The 23,723-nt window shown below is 32.9% G+C and overlaps 3 pseudogenes; all 3 read right to left on the bottom strand.

The window, feature by feature from the left end:
• Positions 1–313: 313 nt before the first annotated feature.
• LOC105115539 (probable xyloglucan glycosyltransferase 6) lies at positions 314–3,414 on the bottom strand (annotated as a pseudogene).
• On the bottom strand, positions 3,375–4,318 carry LOC105115538 (probable xyloglucan glycosyltransferase 6; annotated as a pseudogene).
• An 18,203-nt stretch (positions 4,319–22,521) lies between these two features.
• LOC105115537 (ankyrin repeat and SAM domain-containing protein 6-like) overlaps positions 22,522–23,723 on the bottom strand; it is a 4,737-nt pseudogene continuing 3,535 nt past the window's right edge.

The raw sequence follows: 23,723 nt of genomic DNA, 5'->3' as shown, positions 1-23,723 counted from the left end.
TAGTTCTATAATATAATATAATTATTATTATAATATAATAATTATAATAATATAATATATTAATAAGGGGAAAGTAAAAGGCGGGGAACCTACAGTACTTCTCGCTATATATATAAATATATATATAATGGTTTGGTTTTCAAGATGGACCTCATTTGGAGCATGTGGCAGAGGATTATATGAGGGGAAAAGGATATTCCATTTTCAACTCTCTAGAACAAGCTTGAAATCAATTGTTGTAGCCGAGAACATGGAGGAGGGAGGCTGTCGTGCCTCTCAAAGAACCATTTGCTGCGTCCAGAGGCCAGCCAGAGCAGTACACCTGAGATGCATAGCTGTGATAGCAAATTGAAAATGCACCACCCCAGCTGATGATACAGTACATTCACTGAAGCTCTCTCTAGAGCTTTAACATAACTAAATGATACTGTGGCCCTTTATCTGATATATGCGAATAGATAGATTACAAACCCTTTCCGAGAACAGATGAGCAAATTGCTTCAATCAATAGCAGAACAGCCAAGCATTTGCATTTCTTGTGATGGATATGAGGTGGCATTTACATCACAGGCTATCATGGGAGAGAGAGTCATCGATCTTCAATGCCACCATGGTTAACTCACCTGTTCGCCAATCAAATCAAGACCAACAACCAGAAAACTGATCCCTTGAAATAATAGGAAGTAGAAGTGAATTCCTCGGGCTGATAGCAAGCTTCTCAAGAGGCAGTTAACAGTATCAATGCCAGAGCCAGTTCCTTCCTATACAAACGGTTCCGTTTCTTTTTCCCAGTTTTCTTGGTTGTTCCTATCTTGTTCAGCTCATCCAGGCCTGATTCTGAGGATGACCTGTGGAGACTAGTAGTTTCTACCACCAAAGGGTCAGATTCCTTTTCAGCAAATGCAACTAAGTCTGCCTCTGATGACCTTCCTAATTTCTTTGTAACTACCCACTCGTAGGAACTTCCTAATCAAAACAATCCTGATATCATGGCATTGAATTTGGTCACGGACATGGTGTTCTCAAACAAAAGGTATGGGACTATGAAGGGGAATGATCGCGGTCCTGGGAGGATATTCAAGATAGACATAATTCCCGGGACATAACAAACAACCCAAGCTGGTAGCTGTGCTTCTGGCAGGAACATGGTAATTGGGAGAATGATGCAGAAGAGAGTGAATGAATAAAAAGGCAGGATGAGCTTCCGTAGTAAGAAGAAAAGAAGAAAAGAAATATCATGTTCGCTTTCTTGCCAAAAGACACCTGTATTGGTAATGAAGTATTTTAGGTTGTTTATAGAGTTGAAAAGATTCACTTCCAAAAGTCAACACCCAAATAATTATTTGATGGAAATGATCATTACAAGAGAACTTATTCGGCAGACAAGTTTTGCTGTTTCTCATTTTTCATTTCACTGGGATGAGGAACCTAGATAGCTGAATATTTCTGAATTCTGTCTCTCTAGCGATTGGGAAAAATACTTGGCATATCAATGTGGTAAACAAAGATGCTATAAATTCTCTGGTCAAGTTTTGCAAGTCCAATCTTCCTCTCCACAATCCTGAAGTTGCAGGACCAGGACTAATTTTTCTAATTTTAGGAGTTTATATATTGCTAAGTTCCCAACTGATCAGTCGAGAGTATAAATTAGCATAGGAGCACATGCATTATGACCTTCAAGGTTACAGAAGTGTTGGTACATGGATTCTCTCCCTAATAAATAACAACTTGGGGATTTTTTTCTGATAAAAAAACAAGATTTTATCGAGAGAAGAAAAGAACGTGCACCAGAATGAGGGACATTGAGACAACCTCCATAACAATAAAAACCACAGAATAAGCATCACAAAAATAAAATTACAATGCTTTCTCTATATCTGCTTAAGAAGCAACATTAAAGGAACCAATAGCCAATCACCAAAAAGACATGAGAGCACTGACATGGTGTTTATTTTAGGTAGAAAAACCTCCTGACTAATCTCATGGAACAAGAGCCCGTTTAGACCATGAAGAAACATGAAGCTAAACGTAACCTTCATTTGAACATGAATTTTCTTAAATCCATCAAGATATTTAGAAATAGTTGATATGCTCAACAACCAGCCACTATCACTAGCTCGATTGACTGCTATAAGGTCAGCATCTATGGTTCTGCATCCAACAGGGAATGATGCACCCATGGTCTCTCGTCCACTTTTTCATAGTATTAATAGCATTTGAAGCCATTGGAAGCCGAAATATATAAACAAATACATGCATAAATAACTGTGAAACTGGAAGTCAAACAACTATGTTTTAGTCACAGTATCTTGCAAATCTAGTCCAGCTCTAGACAATTCATTATTTCCCTTTAAATTTTTCCATGTCAAGATAAATACTTTTGTCTGTGTTATGTTTGTCAGAAGCACAAAACACCCAACTTTTCTGCTAGGAAGAGTAAATTATATGCACCAGAAATGACATCCAAGAACTTTCTGGTTTCAAAAGATATAAAGGCATCTTTTCTAGAAAAAAAAGGACTTCAATATCTACCAAATATAAATGATAGCAAGAGGGGGGAAACTTCAGTACCTTTGCACAAAGTATGTCAACAAAGCACAAGCGGAACAACTGCATTGGACCTGAATGCCAACGATGTTGCTGTTTTCTGTATGCCTCATAGGACTCTGGAAGTTCACAAAGTCACTGCAAAATGATAAATAATTTTATTAGGTTGATTATCCACCCCCAAAGGTATAAAGTGACTCTAAAAACTTTAATACCATGACAAACCTTAACATCATTCAAATATATGAACTTCCATCCATAAAGATGAGCACGAACAGCACTATCCATGTCTCCAACTGTTGTCCGTTCCAACCAACCACCACATTCTTCGAGGGCTTTAATCCTCCATACACCAGCAGTTCCATTGAAACCAAAAAAGTTGATGAAAACACCATTCACCTGTTGCTCAACCTCAAAGTGGAATGATAAGTTCATGTTCTGCAGTCTTGTAAGCAAGTTTTCATCCTTGTTTACAAATGCCCACCTTGCTTGGACCAATGTAAGGTCATCCTTCCCCTTCAAATTCAGGAAAGCAAGAACAAGGACAAAGAATTTCTCATCAGAACAGAAAGTAAAGCTAAGTTTTCACTGACCCTCTTACATGCGATCCATCTGAATACATGTTACTTTAAGGAAATGAAATGAGAAACCAGCCAACTGATCATGTGTTGCCTGTTGCAAATTGATATGTATAAATTATCCTTGAATATAAAAATGGAGTATTGATACCCATAATTATGACGCAGAGCACTGCATTAAAACTATTTTACAAGATCTCGGGAAGGGAACTTTATTTATAAACAAAGGTCTGTAATTTAACAAACAAATTCCTGTTTGGAATACACTGAAAATTTGAGCGCTCAGTATTTGTTAAATGATACATTTCCTTCTGGCAGATTAAATTAACTAGTGAGAGAAAGATAGGGAGTTTCCCATGCAACTAAATGATGTCGAAGTTAAATTTGTTGTAACATGCAATGATGTTATTCAAGGTCATTGATAAAATCATGTAACTTTCAAGGGGTGTCCATCAGATTTGGCCACATTGTATAAAAACACTGTAAAACCACCCAAGTTGGACCTCCTATGTTATCCTCCACATTCTCCCTAACATATTCCACCGCAGCCGCCAGCCTCAATTTCCTAAACTTGATCCAAAAACACCCTAATATCAACACAATACGATCTACCGACTGTATTAAAAACAAGATAATACACAGATTCGTCAAGCTCTGCAGCGGTGGCGCCACGTAATTCGCCCTTATTTCCAATACATAGGCTCTCTCGACCGCGGCCTCCGCCGACTCCATCGACGGGGGACTGAAATGTCATCCCTTCAAATACGCGATTAACTCGAAACACAGCAACAGAATCACCAGAAATAAAAAATATTTTATGATCCTGTAAAGCCGTGATGAGATTGACGAATCGGAAGGAAGCCTGTTTTGCTAGCAGCGATCCTGCGATTGGCTGTGCGGAGGAGGTCAATGAAGCCGTCTGTGAGCCACGCCAGGGAGGTCGCGAGTTGTTGGAATTTTAGAAGCCAGAGCCAGGACAGCTGGCGCGCACTATGCGTGTGACCTTTATCGACGTTAGGGCTGTGGATCTCGACGGTTAAGAAGGCTGTATTTTCCGGTTTGTCGAGAAACTCGCGTTGTTTGTTCCAACATTCTTGAAACTCGTAGTTTTGAGCTCGACTACTCGTAAATAGAAAGGTAAAGTTTTTTTTCTTTTTTTTCGTGTTGAGAGATCTCACTGAGTGAGTCGGTTGTTACTTTTGTTGGAAAAAAATGTGCGTGTGTATGTGTGATTGGGAGAGATGTGAGGGACTGAAGTGTCCTCAAACTTAGCAAACCGTAACTAACGATCACTATATCCATGGGAAGTTTTTTTTTAACCTGTTTTGTAAAATATTTTTTATTTAAAATATTATTAAGTTATATTATTAAATTTTTTTAATACATTACATGTTAAAAAGATATTTTAATATATTTTTAATTAAAAATACTTTTTAAATACCTTACATCACATTATAAAACACAAATTTACTAGTAGTAGTTTTAAGAGGGAAAAAAACATGCCATAATTTAATTACGATGTGTGATTTTAAAATATTATTTGATACTATATGTTTGTTTTTTTAGAATTGCTAAAAGACTTGGTCATACATATTGGTATTATTAAAAATTTAAAATTAAAAAATTAATTATATTTATGAAAAGTATTAACATTTTCAAATCTACTTTATCTGAGATGGGTTATATTATGCGATCTAAATATAATTTAAAGGTATAGATATGTTCCTAATCAGTAGTTGGTCTATAGTTCAGAAAAAAAAGATTTACTCTTAGGAAAAAATTTATGGCATTTCCAGTAGTTGGTCTATAGTTCAGAAAAAAAAGATTTACTCTTAAGAAAAAATTTATGGCATTTCAAATTTATTATAGGCTCGTGTGCCCAAATGAATTTTTATGGAAAGAATTCATGTAAGTGCTCTAATAATCTTCAACCATCTTAGAAGACAAAGTATTTTTCACAACTCGTATATTGTGGTGAAAAATATCCCCTAATTAATATTGATGAATATTTGGAATAATTCATAAAAAATTTTAGTCAACTCCTGATATTTAAATATCAACCTATTTATAGGTATAGTATTTATACCATAATATTAACCATTAATTCTCATGAATTACAAATTTCAGGGGTTATTGAAATATTAGCCAAGTTCTTATGGATTCAATAAACTAATTATTAAATATAAAATGTATATAAAGATATATTTTTGAATTTTGTATAAAAATGCTAAAACACATAATGTATCTTAATATTTTTTCTTCACGCAAAATATGATTTTTTATTTTATTTTTTGATAGACTTAATTATATGTATGAAAACAAAATATGTTTTTTATTTTAAAAATGAGAATTTTTTTTAATTTTTTTCAAATTTTAGAGAACCAAGTATTTTTAATATCATATTCATATTTTACAATGTAAGTTTATAGCCTCACATTAAGTTAAAATGTCAAGAAAATATGCGAGGAACCCAAAAATAATTTCAAAATGATCCTTGAAATTTTTAGATTTTTATTTTTTATTTTTTAAAGCTTTGTTTGGCTAGGTATTAAAATAAAGACAAGTTAAAAATTAAAGGAAAAACATTAGGATGTGTTTGACAAATACATTCTTAGTCTAAGGGTTGAGACTCAAGTCTAACCCAGCCTAGCTTAGTATTTGTTTGCCAAAGAATCTTTAATGGCCACCCTTTTTTTCTTTATCATTCTCCTCTTTTTATAGAACATGAAAGAATCTTTAATGGTCCTAAAAAATTTCTCAATAATGAAAATTTCTCGATCTTTTCTCCATTCTTGATCTTCCCCAAAAACATTATCTTTTTGTCTTGTAGAGTAGTTAGGGAGAGGACAAAAAATTTGTTACTAATTAGGATCTATTGCAACAAACTTTGATATTGCTTCAGCTTGATTCTCAGAGCAGTACAATGAAAGTTGTATTTTTTTGACATGTTTTGAAATCTCGAAAGCAAAGGAAGTCTTTTGACATGTTTTGAAATCTCGAAAGCAAAAGTCCCTTTTTTTTCCTTGAAAAAAAAAGGGCTACAGTTTGTAGCTTTAGGTGTAGAGTTAGCTATTTTAGGAGGTGGAAGATAATCAACAGTTTTGTCCAACACGACGACATTTTATATATATAACAATTTTGAGGATCCAAAATTGAATTATGACAGTTATCTTCTTCTTTACAATACTTACAATATAAAATCTTTTGAAAGTATGTTTACAAAGAGGAAAAAAAAATTTTGGGTATGGGAACTTTATCATTTTGAAAAAAATATCTAGGATTTTTGCTCGTTATATGGAAAACATCTAAGATCTTTATTTTTTTAGAGGTCTCTATTCAGGTAACTTGCCTATAGTTTTTGTTCAAGTGACCTCCCGTGGTTCATAATTGGGTGACCTGCTCATGGTCATTATTTAGGTGACTTGCCTGCACTTTGTGATCAAGTAACCTACCCTTGGTTCAAGATTTTTTATGAGTGGTCTTTATTTGGGTAATCCACCTGTAGTTTTTGTTCGAGTAACCTCTCATAGTTCGTTATTGGGTGGCCTGTCCATGATCATTAATCGGGTGATATGTCTATGGAATGTGATCAAGTAACTTACTCATGATTTGTGATCGGGTAACCTACCTATGGTCTCTGTTTGGGTAACCTGAAACTTTGTCTTTACAACAGTCCCCTTCAACCAGAACTATGATCAAACTATTTACAACTCAATTAACCTGAAATCTCATTCTGACGATTTTCTTTAACCAGAATCTTGATTTATGATACCTCTTGATTACGAGGTTTGAAAACTTAATGCTTCCTGATTGTAATTGAATTTCTTAGTATTTCTTAATTGCATGGTTGACATGAAATTTCAATCTGGCAATTCTCTTTTAACTAGAACCATAATCTCTCTAAAGAGCTTGGTTAACCTGAAATCTCAATCTGGTGATTTCCTTTAACCAAAACCAAAATCTTTGTAAATAACTTGATTAACCTGAAATCTCAATTTGGTGATCCCTTTTACCTAGAACTAAAATGTTAAAAAAATAATAATAACTTAACTAACCTGAAATCTCAATCTGGTGATTCTCTTTAACCAGAACCAAAATTTATTAAAATAACTCGATTAACTTGAAATATCAATCTAACAATTCCCTTTAACCAAAACAAAAAAATTTTATGTTTTCAACTTGGTCAACTTGAAATCTTAACATATAGACTCCCTTTAACCAGAACCTTGGTCTTTCTTTTCAACTCAATCAACTTGAAATCCCAATCTAGTGATATTTTTTAATGAGAACCAAAATTTTATCTTCATCTTAGTCAATCTCAAATCACAATTTAGAGACTCTCTTTAACTAGAACCTTGGTCTTTATCTTCAGCTCGATCAACCTGAAATCCTAATCTAGTGATTCTCTTTAATTAAAACCAAAATTTTCCTTTCTTTCTAGCCCAACTGACCTAAAACCCTAAATCTCTATGATCCCTTTCAATTATAGCTTTCCATATACTCCTTTTTTTATTAGTCTTTTGACTCGTCTAAGTTCGATTTCAAGAATTTTTTTGTAAAATAAAAACTTATGCAATGTTTTAGGGTTAAATGCATGCACTCTTACCCAGTTTGGAAACATAAATCTCACCATTTCTTTGGTTTACTATGAACTCCTTTTCTGGTGTAAGCTTGTTCATATGTTCAAAACTATAATATTAGGTCAAGATCCATTTTTTATGCTTCTTTTCTTTACCACCATATTCTTATAAAGAAGTCTTTGGCTTTTATTTCTTGTGGGGCCCTTTCATACTCCATTGAATATATGATTTGACATTGTTTTGTATCATGCTCTTATCAATGCTTTAATTGTCCTTTCCATTTTAAAGGCTTTTTTTTTTAGTTTTTTTTTAGCACATAAATCTTTTTCAAAAAGAAAAAACCTTTAAAGGACTTGGTTTTGCTTATAAAAAATGAAACTTTTACTATATGCATCAAAACAATTCCTTAAGCAATTCTCCTATGGGTTTTATAAGATTTTAGAATGTAGGTCATCTTTAGGTCAGGCTTTTACTGGAGATAACTTTCTGTTTCAGGTTTTTAAAAAGGTTTCAAGTATTTAGTTGAAAAAAAAACTGTATAGAATTAAATTTTTTCCTCATGTTAGAATTAACATTTTTCTTGCATGGATAAATGTGTGTAACTACTCATTTATAATGTCGTGTGAATAGTAAGATCGTTGTTTATCAACTCATGTTGTGTGTGCTTGATTAGAAAAAGATTTTTAAAGGCATATAGGCTATGACTATAAACTATGAAATAAATGGATGCTTATAAAACTTAAAAAGTGTGGGAGTTTAAAGACATGAGATTACTTTTCTTCTACCTCTTTTTATCTTATGAAATCATCTCATGATCTTTGTTCGGATAGACTCTTTTTTAATATAAAGTCTTACTTTGGGATCTTTGCCTCAAGCGTAAGACGTCATCAAAACATAATTTTTCTTTTCTTTTCTTTTCTTTTCTTTTCCTTTCATTTTCTTTACTTCTTCCTTTTCTTCTTTTTATTTTTTGTTTCCTATTTCTTGTCCTTCTCTTTTTTTATGATGATGCCCCATAGTGTTAGATTCTGACTTTTATAAATCCATGTGTGCATTTTAACATTTTGCTCACATTTTTTTTCTTTGCCCTTAACACAACGAAAAGATTGATATCTTCTTCCAAGTGTAAGAGTGTTGACATGACCAAAATATTGATGTCTGCTTTCAAGTGCAGGAGTGTCATAGTAATAAATAACCTGGTAAGACCGGGGTCGAACCATAAGAATGTTAATTATATAAATTATAAATAACAGCACAATAACAACAACAACAACAACAATAATAGTAATAGTAACAGTAACAGTAACAATAATAATAATAGTAATAGTAATAGTAATACTAATAATAAAAAAAGGAAGAAGAAGAAGTTGATGACAACTTTGAGATGGAAGATCAATGTAAGGATTAAACAATGATAAAAATAAATGTAAAAGTTAGAGGATCCACTAATAGTATTTTAAACAAGTATAGTATAAACTCTTATTATTCAACTGGAAACCATACACAAAGGAGGTTCGACTTAGATTATAAATTGTTAACATGATTATATTAGTTATCTTATTCGAATAATGTTAATACTTGTAAATATTGTCACGCATTCATGATTATAACTTATGTTAACAACAAATCAAGTTCCTTTGATAGCATAGGTGTACCATACGGTTGGCCTATGAAAGTGCCAAGTATTTATTATACCAAGTGTTATACAATATAAATCTAGATTAACCATTTAACAAGTAAAGTATTAAAAGTGAACAAGATAACAACTACAAAACATATTCATATCAAATATTAAGGTACATGTTGAGTTTACACTATACTTATTGTTACAACATTAGTATAACTTTTTTACCTTGACATAATAAACTTAGCTAAACATAATGAAAGAGAGAAACATAAATAAATAAGATAAGAATATAAATAAAATAAAATAAAAGTTAACTAAGTAAAGGAAAGGAAACGAAAAGTATAAACAAGATATTAATGAAAGCAAATATTAAACATTACAAAAATACAAAGAGAGAAAGCAAGAGCATGATCTTGATCCGGAAACCAAGACGCTTAAATGCATGAAAAATGCCTTCTTTTATAGGCCAAAATTGAAAACTATTGATTTGATGAGTGGGTGACCACATCTTGACTTAATAACAATCCTTATCTTCTTGTTTGAATAAAACATCATTGATAACATTAGAATTTAAACCAGACTTCCACATGAAAGTTGTAGGAAATTCTATCAGCTTTTCAAGAAAAAAAAAGAAGGTGATTTGGATTTCTAGAACTTAAGATATATGCTGAATACTGAATAGTGTCTAGGCTGTAAGACAGATTTAGACTTCTACATTCTTCCTAAGATTTGAACTTTCAAACAACAAAATTAAGCCTTGACTTTCTATGAAAGTTTTAGGCCTATACCTTAGTAGTAGTAGTAGTAGTAGTAGTAGTAGTAGTAGTAGTAGTAGTAGTAGTAGTAGTAGTAGTAGTAGTAGTAGTAGTAGTAGTAGTAGTAGTAGTAGTAGTAGTAGTAGTAGTAGTAGTAGTAGTAGTAGTAGTAGTAGTAGTAGTAGTAGTAGTAGTAGTAGTAGTAGTAGTAGTAGTAATAATAATAATAATAAAGAAAGAGAAGAAGAAGAAGATGATGAGAACTTTGAGATGGAATATTAATGTAACGATTAAACAATGATAATAACAAATGTCAAGGTTAGAGGTTCCACTAATGGTATATCAAACAAGTATAGTATAAACTCTTATTATTGAATTGGAAACCACACACAAAGGAGGTTCCAATCAGATTATATATTGTTAACATGATTACATTAGTCATCTTATTCAATTAATGCTAATACTTGTAAATCTCGTCAAGCATTCATGATTATAACTTATGTTAACAACAAATCAAGTTCCTTTCATAGCTCAGGTGTCGGTTATACCATACATTATGGGCTATGAAAGTGCCAAGCATTTGTTGTACCAAGTGTTATACAACATAAATCAAGATTAGTCATTTAACAAGCAAAGTATTAAAGAGTGAACAAGATAGCAAATATAAAACATGTTAGTATCAAACATTAAAGTCCATATTAAGTTTACATTATACTTATTCTTACACCATTAGTGTAACCTTTTCACCTTGACATAATTAACTTAGCTAGACATAATGAAAGAAAGCAAAATAGATAAACAAAATAAGAACATAAAAGTTAACTAAGTAAAGGAAAGGAAATGAAAGGCATAAACTTAATATTAATGAAAACAAAGCATAAAAAATACAAAGAGAGAAAGGAAGAGCATGATCTTGATCTGGAAATCAAGATGCCTAAATGCATGGCAAATGCCTCCTTTTATAGGCCAAAAATGGGAACTATTGATTTGATGACTAATTGATAAGTGGGTGACCAACTTTTGACTTGGTGACAATCCTTATCTTCTCTTGTCTGCCCAAAACGTCATTGATAACGTCAAAATTGGAGCCAGTTGTAAACATGAAAGTTGTAGGCAATTGTCTCAGCTTTCTTGTGTAAAAATTTCAGCTCATTTGGACTTCTAGAACTCCAGATATGGCCAAAATACCGAATAGTGCTCGGGCTGGAAGACAGATTCGGGCTTCTTTGTTGTTGCTACAATTTGGACTTGATAATGGCCTTTTTAGATCTTGGGCTCCATATGAAAGTTGTAGGCCTATGTCTTACCTTTCCATCCATATAAATTGGACCTAAATCTGAGATCTGTAGCTCCAGATATGACCCAATTACCGAACAGTGTTCCGGTTTGGATTGCACCGACATCTCTTTTCTAAGTTTGGCCATCTCTTTATCCTTGCAATTTAAGTTCTTCAAGTCATCAATCAATCCTTTCATTTATGTGATAGGCCTGCATTAAAAATAGACATTTACCATAAATTATAGGTATCTTATATTATTAGATACATTATTATAAAACATATTTTAGTTAAGGAGTTATTGATACTTCAAGTGCAAAATGATGATATAAAACCATGATAAAAATGCACTTTTAAGTACTAATCACACCCCCCAACCAGCTTATTACTAGTCCCTAGTAATCAAAGCGTTAAAATAGAAAACAAATTTGCAAATTTCACAAAGCAAGGTATTCATCATTTAACTTCCATTAGTCTATCCAGATAAACAAACTCTCATTAAATTTATATATCTGCTCAATACCTCTTAACAAGATATTAATAAACCTTTCTTTTGTGCTCAATGTATCAACACATAATTATGGGGCTTTTCTTGGAAGAAAACAAAATTTTTGTTCTAATGTTTAAGGTTAACTTCCTTGGGTTGGGATTACTATTTTTGTCTTTTTTTTTTTTTTTAACTCTATATACATATACTTTAAAAACATCATGCATCTTTAACCCATGTAACGAGCTTTCAGCTAATGACTCCCAGACCAGTTGGTCTTAGGGCATTAGGTGTTAAGACACCCCTACGAGCTTAGTAACTCGGGTCGCAGATACTGATATGTAGATAGTGCAATGTTTGATTCCCTTAAGCTTTTCTCCTCAACCCATGTAACAAGCGTTGGGCCAATAGCTCCCAAGTCAGTTGACTTTAGGGTATTAGGTGTTAAAACACCCCTTCGGGCTTAATTGCTTAGGTTAGGAAGACTATGAAACCAAACTTATCTACATTTTTATTATTATCATTTTTTTTGTTTTTTTTTCTTTTAATTATATACAATCATTTTCCCTTAGTTGTTACCTTTAACATAAGAACATAAATAATGTAATAATCCAATATGCAACCCACAATCATATGTTAAAGTGTGTATGTGTGTAAATTAAGGTTTAAGAATATATGTTAAATAAGTATATGAGCAGAATTAAGTGATAACAATGTGAGAGTTTGCAAATTTGAATATTTCATGAAGTATTATAATAGACCTTGTTAAGAATGGTTACTAAGATGTGTCTCAAGAGTCATAAAAGTTCTCCTTACTCTTCCATCATAGTAACAACAATTTTACACGCTTTATGAAATAGAAAACACAGTTTTTTTTTTTAGCTACTACCCTCTCCCCCCAACTGAAATGAGACATTGTCCTCAATGTTTAAAGGTAGAAAGATAGAGTATAAAAGATATCACCTGAAATAACAAACATTGACAAACCTGAAACACACTGAAACAAATATAAGTAACAACAAAACACAATAATAAAACCAAAAGACGTAAAGATTCACAAATGAAGACTCAAATCCAATCTAAGCTTTTTACGGCTTTCCTTAGTTGACCAATTTATGCGACTCATGGAAGGATCAATTATAAGAATGAAAGATTGTAGTTGGTCAATCAATTGTTCAGCAGTAGCAGCAGAGATTATGATTTGTCGTGCAGAAGATGTTAGAAATTCCTGTTCCACAGCATGATCAAGAAAAGACAACAACTTATCATAATAACCATTAACATTTAACAAACCTATGGGTTTATGGTGAATGTGCAGTTAGGTCCAAGAGGAAATATGAAAGATCTTTTCCAATGTGCCTAGACCACCTAGTAAAGCAATGAAGGCATCAGCATGGTTAAACATTGCATTCATTCGAGCTGACATTGTGGAGACCTAAAGTTTCTCTCCAATTATTTTTCTAATCATGTCCCCTTGTGCTAAAGCTTCAGGGACGACCTCCAAAACTTGACTACCCCCTAAAAATGCAGCTATTGACACACCTTCCATTAACCAAAAACTATCTCCCCCATACACTAAATGAATCTTTCTCTCAGGTAGCACCTGACCAAGATGATTTGTTGATTCTAAAAACTCCTTTTCTTTCCCAGGACTAGATCCACCAAAAACACAAATACTTTTTATTTGATGACTTGAGGAACTTGCCATTTCTACACACTTCTGTATTTGTTAAATGTATGGGTTGAGTAGAAATGAAATGAAGGAAGAGGGGGTTTTATAGATGATAAATTAGAAAGGCAATCATACCACCTATATGTAGGCTAGCTAGAGTCTCACACACTCTCTCTCTCTCTCTATTTATTTATTTATTTACTTTTGAAAAAGCATGTGTATGTATAGGTAGTTGTGATTATGGCTCACATCTTCTCTTGGTTTTACATCCAAAAATGGCTTAAACGCCCTCTATGGGTCAGAGATAGGCTTCCCATCCAGTTTTCTTAAAAACTGGCAAACAAGGTCTTTTTTAGTCAGATTCCCAAGACCAAGTTGATCATGTTCTTTATGAAAGTGGGGCCATAAATCATGAATTGCATGATGCACATCTCCACTAGGATGCGTCTCAAGAGTCAATAGAAGATTATCTAAAGACTCCTTACTCAAGCCATCCTTAATGAATTGTATTTTATCTTCACGGTTTATAGATATCATTCCTAAAGAACGACATTGTGCATTACAAATCCATCTGGCACATCGATGACAGACTTTCAGTCGTTTTGCACGACGTTTGTTTGCAAAAGTCCTTTTACCTGTTCCAGGCACATGTTAATGAAGGAATTAGAGGACTCACCTGATAATCGAACCTTTGCTTCAATCAACCAGCGAATATCTTCAAAAATTCCATGATTCATTAACAATCTCAGTCTTGCACATCTAGCATGGTAAATTTTTGTAATCGCATTCTGAGGTAGAGCGGGAAAATACTTTTTCAATTTTTCAAGATTAGTGTTCATTTTCAAATGAGAATTCGAAAAGAGATTCAAAGAATTGCACAAATATATACACAGATATCAGTTATTGTGGGAAACTGAAAAAACTGACTTAAGTCACGGAGTACCATTGTCCACCATTTGACCGGGGTGATAGAAACTAGCAAAAAACACTAAAAAGAAAACACAAAAACAATGTAAAAAAAACAAAATAATCAACCTTTATCTACAAGATCATTCAAACCAGTTGATTCATTTTCACTAGGAAAATTATCAAAATAAGCTTTCAAACGATGTCCATTTTCCTTAAAAACATTGTCATTCATTGAATTCTCAATATCACAGGCCCATAAGGATTGTTTCATTTTGATCTTGGCTCTTTAGGAAATGAATAGAGTTGAGAATTATAAAACAAAACTTTTTGACTAGTGTCAACTTTTTGACAATTTTCACAAGTTTTGCAGAATGCATGTGTGTCCTTGAACATGGTGGGCCAATAAAATCCATTTTGAAAGATTTTTGTAGCTATTTTTTTTGAAGAAAAATAACTCCCACATGCTTCAGAATGACAAAGTTTAATGACACTACTTACCTCATTGTCGGGAATGAATCTTTGAAATATTTGATTAGGACAATATTTGAATAAGTTAGGGTCATCACAATAAAAGTTCTTCAATTCATTCAAAAACTTTTCTTTGTCTTGGGTACTCCAATCAGCTGGCAAATCTCCTAAAACAAGAAAATTGATATTTTTATCATACCAAGGCATTGAACTAAGAGAAAGTAAGGATTTGTTAGGAAAGTAATCATCGATTGATGTGATGTTAGATGTCGAATTTGTTGTCACTTTTGACAAAAGATCCGCATCAACATTTTTGATGCGTTTTTCATCCGTGATTTCTTCCTCAGAATAAATCATTTGCAAATCTTCAGATTCATCCAACTCATTTTTACTTAAAGTAGATTCAAGTTGATCATAAACTAATTCGTCAATATGATCTACTTCTTGTAAATCATTATCATCTCCAGGTTGCTTGCAAATGTTGAAAATATTCATCTCCAATGTCATGTTTCCAAATGATAGCTTCATCAATCCATTCCTACAATTAATCAATGCGTTAGAAGTTGCAAGAAATGAACGTTCTAAAATAACAGGAAATGAATTACATGCTTCAACAGGTTCTGTGTCCAAGACAATAAAATCCACAAGATAAATGAATTTATCGACTTGTACTAACACATCTTCAATTATTCCTTTAGGCACTTTTGCAGATCTATCTGCAAGTAAAAGAGATATAGAAGTTGGTTTTAACTCACCTAGATTGAGACTCTAAAAAACTGAATATGAAAATAAATTCACACTAGCTCCAAGATCAAGTAAGACTCTTTCAATTTTATGTTCTCCAATAAAGTAAGAAATTATAAACCAACCAGGGTCTTTGTATTTCAAAGCATTATTGTTTTGAAGAATGACACTTACTTGTTCAGCTAAAAAGGCTTTCTTTTTCACATTCAGTTTCCTCTTCACAGTGCATAGATCTTTCAAAAATTTAGCATAGGAAGGAACCTATTTAATAGCATCGAGCAAAGGTATATTGATCCTTACCTGTTTGAACGTTTCAAAAATTTCAGAGTTGTGATTGACTTTCCTTTGTTTGGTCATGGCTTGAGGAAATGGAAGTGCTGGCGGAGAATCAGTCTTTTCTTTGCAATTTTCAGATTTAACTCCATCCTTACCCTCAGAGATTGACTCATCATCTTTCTTACAAGATTCAAGAGAGGGTTTTTCAATAACCTTACCACTACGCAGAGTAATGACTGATTTGACTTGATCCATGTGTGGCTTCCAGAACTACTTGCACTTCCATTGTATTGCCCCTTGGGATTTTGTTGTGGTTGATATGGAAACTTACCTTTCTTTTGGAAACTGAGAGCATATGTTAATTTTGCAAGAGTATCTTTAAAATCTGTCATGTTTTGAGCAAATTGAGTATTGATTGTCTCTTGCTTTTCAATGAATGCATGCAATGTTTCCTCAAGATTTCTTCTAAGAGGTGGAGTATAAGGAGGTGCATATCTATGAGAATTTTGGAAATTGTGGTGTACTTGAAATGGTGGTTGTGAAGTTTGTGCATTGTTGTTCTCACCCTTCCAACTAAAATTTAGGTGATTTCTCCAACCGGGATTGTATGTTTGTGAGTATGGGTTGTGGTTGGCCCTTTGGAAACTGTTTAAAGCATGAGCTTATTCATGGAGACATTCTTTAAAAGAAGGCAAGGTTGGACAATCGTTGGTTGAGTGTTCATTTGTTTCACATATTTGACACGCAATATTTTCAACAAATTTTAATTGACCACTCTTTTTCAATTTTAGTGCCTCGACTTTTCTAGCTAAAGATGCAAACTTGGCTTGAAGGTCATGATCTTCCCTAAGGTTGTACATACCTCTACTAGATGTATGAGGTTGAGTTTTACCCAGTACCTCATAAGTACCCGTGGTGTCCCAATTTTAAGCATTTTCAGCTAAAAAGTCTAAGTACTCCATTGCTTTATCAGGATCTTTATCTTTAAAAGTTCTATTGCACATCAATTCAACCATTTGCCTATCTCTAGGTGTTAACCCTTCATACAAATATGAAACCAATCTCTATATTTCAAAACCATGATGAGGGCAAGTACTAAGCAAGTCTTGATACCTATCCCAACATTGGTAAAATGTTTCTCCTAGTTTTTGAGTGAAAGTGGTGATTTGTCTTTTGAAAGAGTTTGTTCTATGAGATGGGAAAAACTTTTTTAAAAACTGTTGTTGCATTTCATCCCAAGCACGAATGGATCCTAGTCTTAAATTTTGTAGCCATGTTTTAGCTTTATCTTTTAATGAAAAGGGAAAAAGCTTTAATCTGATGGTGTTCATGCTACAATTTGAATCATTATATGTGTTACAAACCTCCTCAAATCTCCTTAAATGCAAGTATGGATTTTCTAAATCTAAGCCATGAAAAGAAGGTAAAAGTTGAATAATGTCTGGCTTAAAATTAAAATGAGATGCATCGAGAGGAAAAACTATGCATGATGACGCACTTGTTCTTGTAGGATTCATGTGGTCTCTTAGTGTTCTAGCACGGTTATTCTCATTATGAAGTGATTGATTATCTTCTTCAGCCATATTTTTTGAAAATGATGAGGATACCCTACAAAGTCTACCACTTGACGTACATGACCACACTCTCATACACGTGTAGGAATATAATAAAAGGAAAAAACAAACAAAAGAAGAAGAAACAAGAGAAAAGAAACAAAGTTATATACAAGAAAAGTGAAAAGAGAAAATAAAAATTATAATTTATACAAAACTTACCTCTCCGGCAACGATGCCAAAAACTTGACACGACTAAAAGATTAATGTCTTCTCCCAAGTGCAGGAGTATCAAAGTAATAAATAACCCAGCAAGACCAGGGTCGAACCATAGGGAGGTTAATTGTACAAATTATAAACAACAATTATAAACAACAACAATAGCAACAATAACAACAACAACAACAACAATACTAATAATAATAATAAAAAAAAAAAGAAGGAGAAGGAGAAGAAGAAGATGAGAACTTTAAGATGAAATATTAATGTAAGGATTAAACAATGATAATAAAAAATGTCAAGGTTAGAGGTAACAATAATAATAACAAATGTCAAGGTTAGAGGTTCCACTAATGGTATATCAAACAAGTATAGTATAAACTCTTATTATTGAATTGGAAACCACACACAAAGGAGGTTCCAATCAGATTATATATTGTTAACATGATTACATTAGTCATCTTATTCAATTAATGCTAGTACTTGTAAATCTCGTCAAGCATTCATGATTATAACTTACGTTAACAACAAATCAAGTTCCTTTCATAGCTCAGGTGTCGGTTATACCATACAGTATGGGCTATGAAAGTGTCAAGCATTTGTTGTACCAAGTGTTATACAACATAAATCAAGATTAATCATTTAACAAGCAAAGTATTAAAGAGTGAACAAGATAAAAAAATACAAACATGTTAGTATCAAACATTAAAGTCCATATTAAGTTTACACTATACTTATTCTTACACCATTAGTGTAACCTTTTCACCTTGACATAACTAACTTAGCTAGACATAATGAAAGAAAGAAAAATAGATAAACAAAATAAGAACATAAAAGTTAACTAAGTAAAGGAAAGGAAATGAAAGGCATAAACTTAATATTAATGAAAACAAAGCATAAAAAATACAAAGAGAGAAAGGAAGAGCATGATCTTGATCTGAAAACCAAGATGCCTAAATGCATGGCAAATGCCTCCTTTTATAGGCCAAAATTAAATACAAAGAGAGAAAGTAAGAGCATGATCTTGATCTGGAGACCAAGATGCCTAAATGCATGGCAAATTCCTCCTTTTATAGGCCAAAATTGGAAACTATTGATTTGATGACTAATTGATAAGTGGGTGACCAACTCTTGACTTGGTGACAATTCTTATCTTCTCTTGTCTGCCTAAAACGTCATTGATAACGTCAAAATTAAAGCCACTTGAAACATGAAAGTTGTAGGAAATTGTCTCAGCTTTCTTGTGTAAAAAATTCAGCTCATTTCGACTTCTAGAACTCCAGATATGGCCAAAATACTGAACAATGCTCGGGCTGGAGGACAAATTCGGGCTTCTTTGTTGTTGCAATAATTTGGACTTGAAAATGGCCTTTTTAGATCTTGGGCTCCATATGAAAGTTGTAGGCCTATGTCTTACCTTTCCATCCATATAAAGTAGACCTAAATCTGAGATCTATAGCTCCAGATATGACCCAATTACCGAATAGTATTCCGGTTTGGATTGCACCGACATCTTTTTTCAAAGTTTGGCCATCTCTTTATCCTTTCAATTTCAGTTCTTAAATTCATCAATCAATCCTTTCATTTATGTGATAGGCCTGCATTTAAAATGAACATTTACCACAAATTATAGGTATCTTATATTATTAGATACATTATTATAAAACATATTTTAGTTAAATAGTTATTGATACTTCAAGTGATACGTTATTATAAAACATGTTTTAGTTAAGGAGTTATTGATACTTCAAGTGCAAAATGATGATATAAAACCTTGATAAAAATGCACTTTTAAGTACTAATCATCGAATATTGTTCTTGTTTGGACTACACCAGTATTTCTTTTCTAAGTTTGGTCCTCTTTTTGTCCTTTCAATTTTAATACTTCGACTCATCAATCAATCTTTTATTTATATGATAGGTCTATATTTAGGATGAATATTTACCATAAATTAAAGGTACCTTATGGTATCAAACTTGTTATTATAAAATATGCTTTAGTTAAGGAGTTATTGATACTTTAAGTGCAAAATAATGATATAAAACCTTGATAAAAATACACTTTTAAATACTAATCAACCCTCTAGTGTGAAGTGTGATACTAATTAGAGTTTTTATGAAGAAAAACTTGTGGAGGCTCAAAAGAGGATCACAATGGATATATTCTTAGAGTGAAGGGATAAAAAATGGCCTTTTCTTATTTCTCATTGTACTTTCTCATTGTACAGACGCATAATTGAGCACCATATGATCTCCTTAGTGGATATATGCATCAATCTCCTAGGGATGCATGTGATCTCCCCAATGCTATATGAACCACTCTTCAAGAGATAAATGTGATTTCCCTAGTGCTATATATATACCACTCTTCAAGGAATGAATGTGATCTTTCAAGTGCTATATGCACCACTTTTCAAGGAATGAGGCTCTTAAACCCCATGACAATGATGGGAAAACTCCTAGCTCCTACTCTCCAAAGAACTTATAATCACTTAGAAATTTTTAAGCATAGGTTCACTCCTTCTGGGTTCATATTAGCCACTTAGAAATTCTCTTCCTCTAAAGCGAGTTGATTTCCTCTAATGGGTTCCTCCGGCCATTTAGAAATATTTCTAAGAATAGGCTTTTTCCCTATGGTTTTCTCTTACCCTTTAAGCAAATTTTTGAAGTATGATTTTCAGCCCCTCCACATGGACTTCCTAGTATATTATCCAAGATTTCCACCTTTTTTTTTCACATTATGAAAATTCAATGAACTCGTCATAAGAGTACTTTTACAAGTCTTCACGTATCAATATCACAAAAACTTAAGAAGCTATTGATAAACCTATTTTTAATGGTCTTAAAAAACCCTTATGACCCTCTTCCCTTAGATACGCCCAAGGGAATGAACATGGCTCAAGTAAAGGCTTGTTAGTGTGTTAAGCTCAGCCATGCAAGTGCTTAGAAAAGTGTCAAGCCCCTGGCATGTCGGGTATGGTGCTAGCCATACCCAAGACGTTTGGACTTAGTAGTCAGCCGAATCCAAAGCACTTGAACTTGCCAATCTACGTAGTCCAAGGTAACGTGAGTCTCGCAAACATATCAAACCCAAGACAGTTAAACTTCAACCAAGTCCAACATAATGTGGGTCTGGCATGTGTCAGACCCAAGGTGCTTGGATTTGAAAATCCGTCAAATCCAAGGTCACGTGGATCTAGTAAATATGCTAGACTCAAGACACTTGAACTTCGCTGTTAGCCAAATTCAAGGTAACGACCATCCTCCATTAGCATGTTCAAGGAAATGACTATCCTTCCTTGGGTCTAACCTCGAGAAAAAACTCATCCTCTATAGGTTAAGCTACATTTAACGTCTTAAATTCTAAGTCCTCTAAAGACCCACTATATTCTCATTTAACATTAATATAGATATAAGAGATATTTATCCTTTATTAAATATTATCACGGTAATTACATTACAGACCTTTATTTTCACAAAAAAAAGATTATAAGTTATAAATATATCATGAGACTTTCATGAAAAAAGTTGACAATCTTCATTCTTGATTGAATATATATATATATATATATAGTATCTTTTTCTAAAATATTCCTATATTTTCTTTATCTAAAAAGATATTTACTTAAATATTTTAGAGTTCCTATCTCTGTCGAAAAGAATCTTTTGCAAATACTAGCCTCGATCAACTTTGGTCTATCAAAAATCAAGTATAAACTATCAACTATCTTGACTAAAAAAAATAAAAGAAACTTTTTAGACCAATTGATTAAATGATTGTCTAACTCTCGTGCCCTATTTCCATGCTAGTTGAATTTTTGAGTCTTCACCACTTCCATTTGCTGCACCAGATGACACTGCGGGCAGAGACTATTCTTTTCAGTTTGGTAGCTTGTATACGTCATTTCCTCTTCCTTTTGTGTGCATCCAAACTCGGTCCAAAGGCCATGCAGGTTTTTTAACCCATCCATCCCAAATACAAGAACGACACTGCGGGGAGAAAACGGTGAAGCAGAGCTGTTCATTACGGCAAAAGTTACCACCATGAATAGAGAAACTATGGCAATGGCGGTAAGTAAATTCTCTATCCATTTATTGCCACCATGCGAGTGTTCGTGAGAACACTCTGGGACCGAGCTCCTATTTCTGCCAAAATGGAGGAATCGCATGAAAGATTTCCTGGAGCTGTGTTCAATACAAGTTTATTTAGGGAAAGGAGCCTCAGTGTTCTTTTTTCATTAGAATTTGGTACTTAATAAATCCACCTCGTCTTGAATGGTCCTCCGGATAAATATTATATGCATGCCAGATTAATGATGTGAGTTTTCACCTTACAACTACCTACCAGTAAGGACAATGCATCTTAAAATAAACTAATCATTTCTGTTTATATTGATTTTAAATATTAAATCTTTATAGAAAACAAAAAAAAAACTCTTAATTAAAAATAAAATCATTTTAGAAAAATATTCCTAATTAAAACTTACCTCACAAATAAAATTCATTCAGCATTAGAATTCATAAATAATAAAATACTAATTAAATTAAAATTTCAAAGCTAAATAGAATAAAAAAAATTCCAAATACAACAAGATAAATAAAAACAATCTTGCATATTAACTTTCAAGCCTTATAATCTTCCACCATCATGAAATGCTAACCCAGCATAAAACAAAGCCCTTCAAAATCCTCCAAAATTTGACAGAATAAAAATTATACTTGATTTACCGTAATGCATCTTAAACTCTTTTTAAACTCCATGAAAACTAAAACCCTTAACCATTAAGAAAATAATGTAATAATGATTATTATACCAAGGATACCGTGTCATTTGAAGACAAGCAACTAGCAATTCATAACACAGTAAAATATAATGTAGAATCTTGAACTTCAAGCTTTGCATTTAAAACGTTAATTTTTAAAATGTAAAAACAATAGAAACCATTATAGAACATAACCAAAAACAGAAAAAATAAATAAGATAAAAACAAAAATTGCATCAATTTAAGGTTTCTACCCATCATCTAATACCCATAAAATCCAAAGGAACCACAAAGACGAAAAAAAGTTTTTACCTTTGTTGACAGCTAGCAACTCCCACCGGTTTCACAATAATTAACCAGCTAAAGGTAAAGCCACAGTGACAATACCAAGGAAAACAAAACGAAGATGTACACTAAGGCTTTATATCAACCGGGTTGTCAGACCAATAATACTCGTCTCCCGAATCTCAGCCTCTGGATTCTAATGCTAAAATTATTTTCTTCCTTGGCCCCTGAAACCACAAGATTGAACCAAACATCTGATCAGGAATATAGAAAAGTGGAAGGAGACCATGAAAACCAAGAATCTCAGCCATGAATTTTGATATCTAAATTACATACAGGGTAAAGGAAAAATAAAAACTTAAAGGCTAGGTAGCACCCAGTCGAGTCAATAAACAAGGCATATATCACATCGGTGTAAACTATCATGATGAACATGAGTGCCTTTGAATTGTGAGCGTTCGTGTTTTAATCATTCAAGACAGACATACCCAGAACAATCACATAGAGTTCATACTCAATTGACCTTATAAAACAATTTTTCTTTTTGATCAATTTGTAAATGTGCATGTAGAAATGGAAAGGTAGCACTAACAAGTAACAATGTAAGGGGGGAAAAATAACTTAGCACAACATCTTCACATGAAATGACAATTGACTGTTATACAGCTGACCATCAAATATATATTAGACCTGTATGATTTTTAAAGAGCAAAACCGGGAGAAGGAAAATCAAAATGTTATGACAAGCAAATGCCTCATCCCAGATGCAAACACCTTCGAGTTGAGATCAGAAATCAGTTTTCCATGTATTTTTAAATGAATTAATGAAAAAATATCACAATATATTATGTTATCTAAAAAACAGAGTCCTAGTCTAATGGCACAGTGTATTATGCAAATTGTTTAAAAAACAAGGACACCATTCCAATAGTTGAGAACAGCACAGGTACCAATATTCTTGTTTTCTTTTACCTTTTTTTTTTT

This window comes from Populus euphratica, unplaced genomic scaffold (assembly GCF_000495115.2).
Source record: "Populus euphratica unplaced genomic scaffold, PopEup_1.0 scaffold725.1, whole genome shotgun sequence".
In the NCBI taxonomy this organism is placed as follows: Eukaryota; Viridiplantae; Streptophyta; class Magnoliopsida; order Malpighiales; family Salicaceae; genus Populus; species Populus euphratica.
The sequence above is the reverse complement of the archived record's forward strand: the minus strand, read 5'-3'. Positions and strand labels throughout refer to the sequence as shown.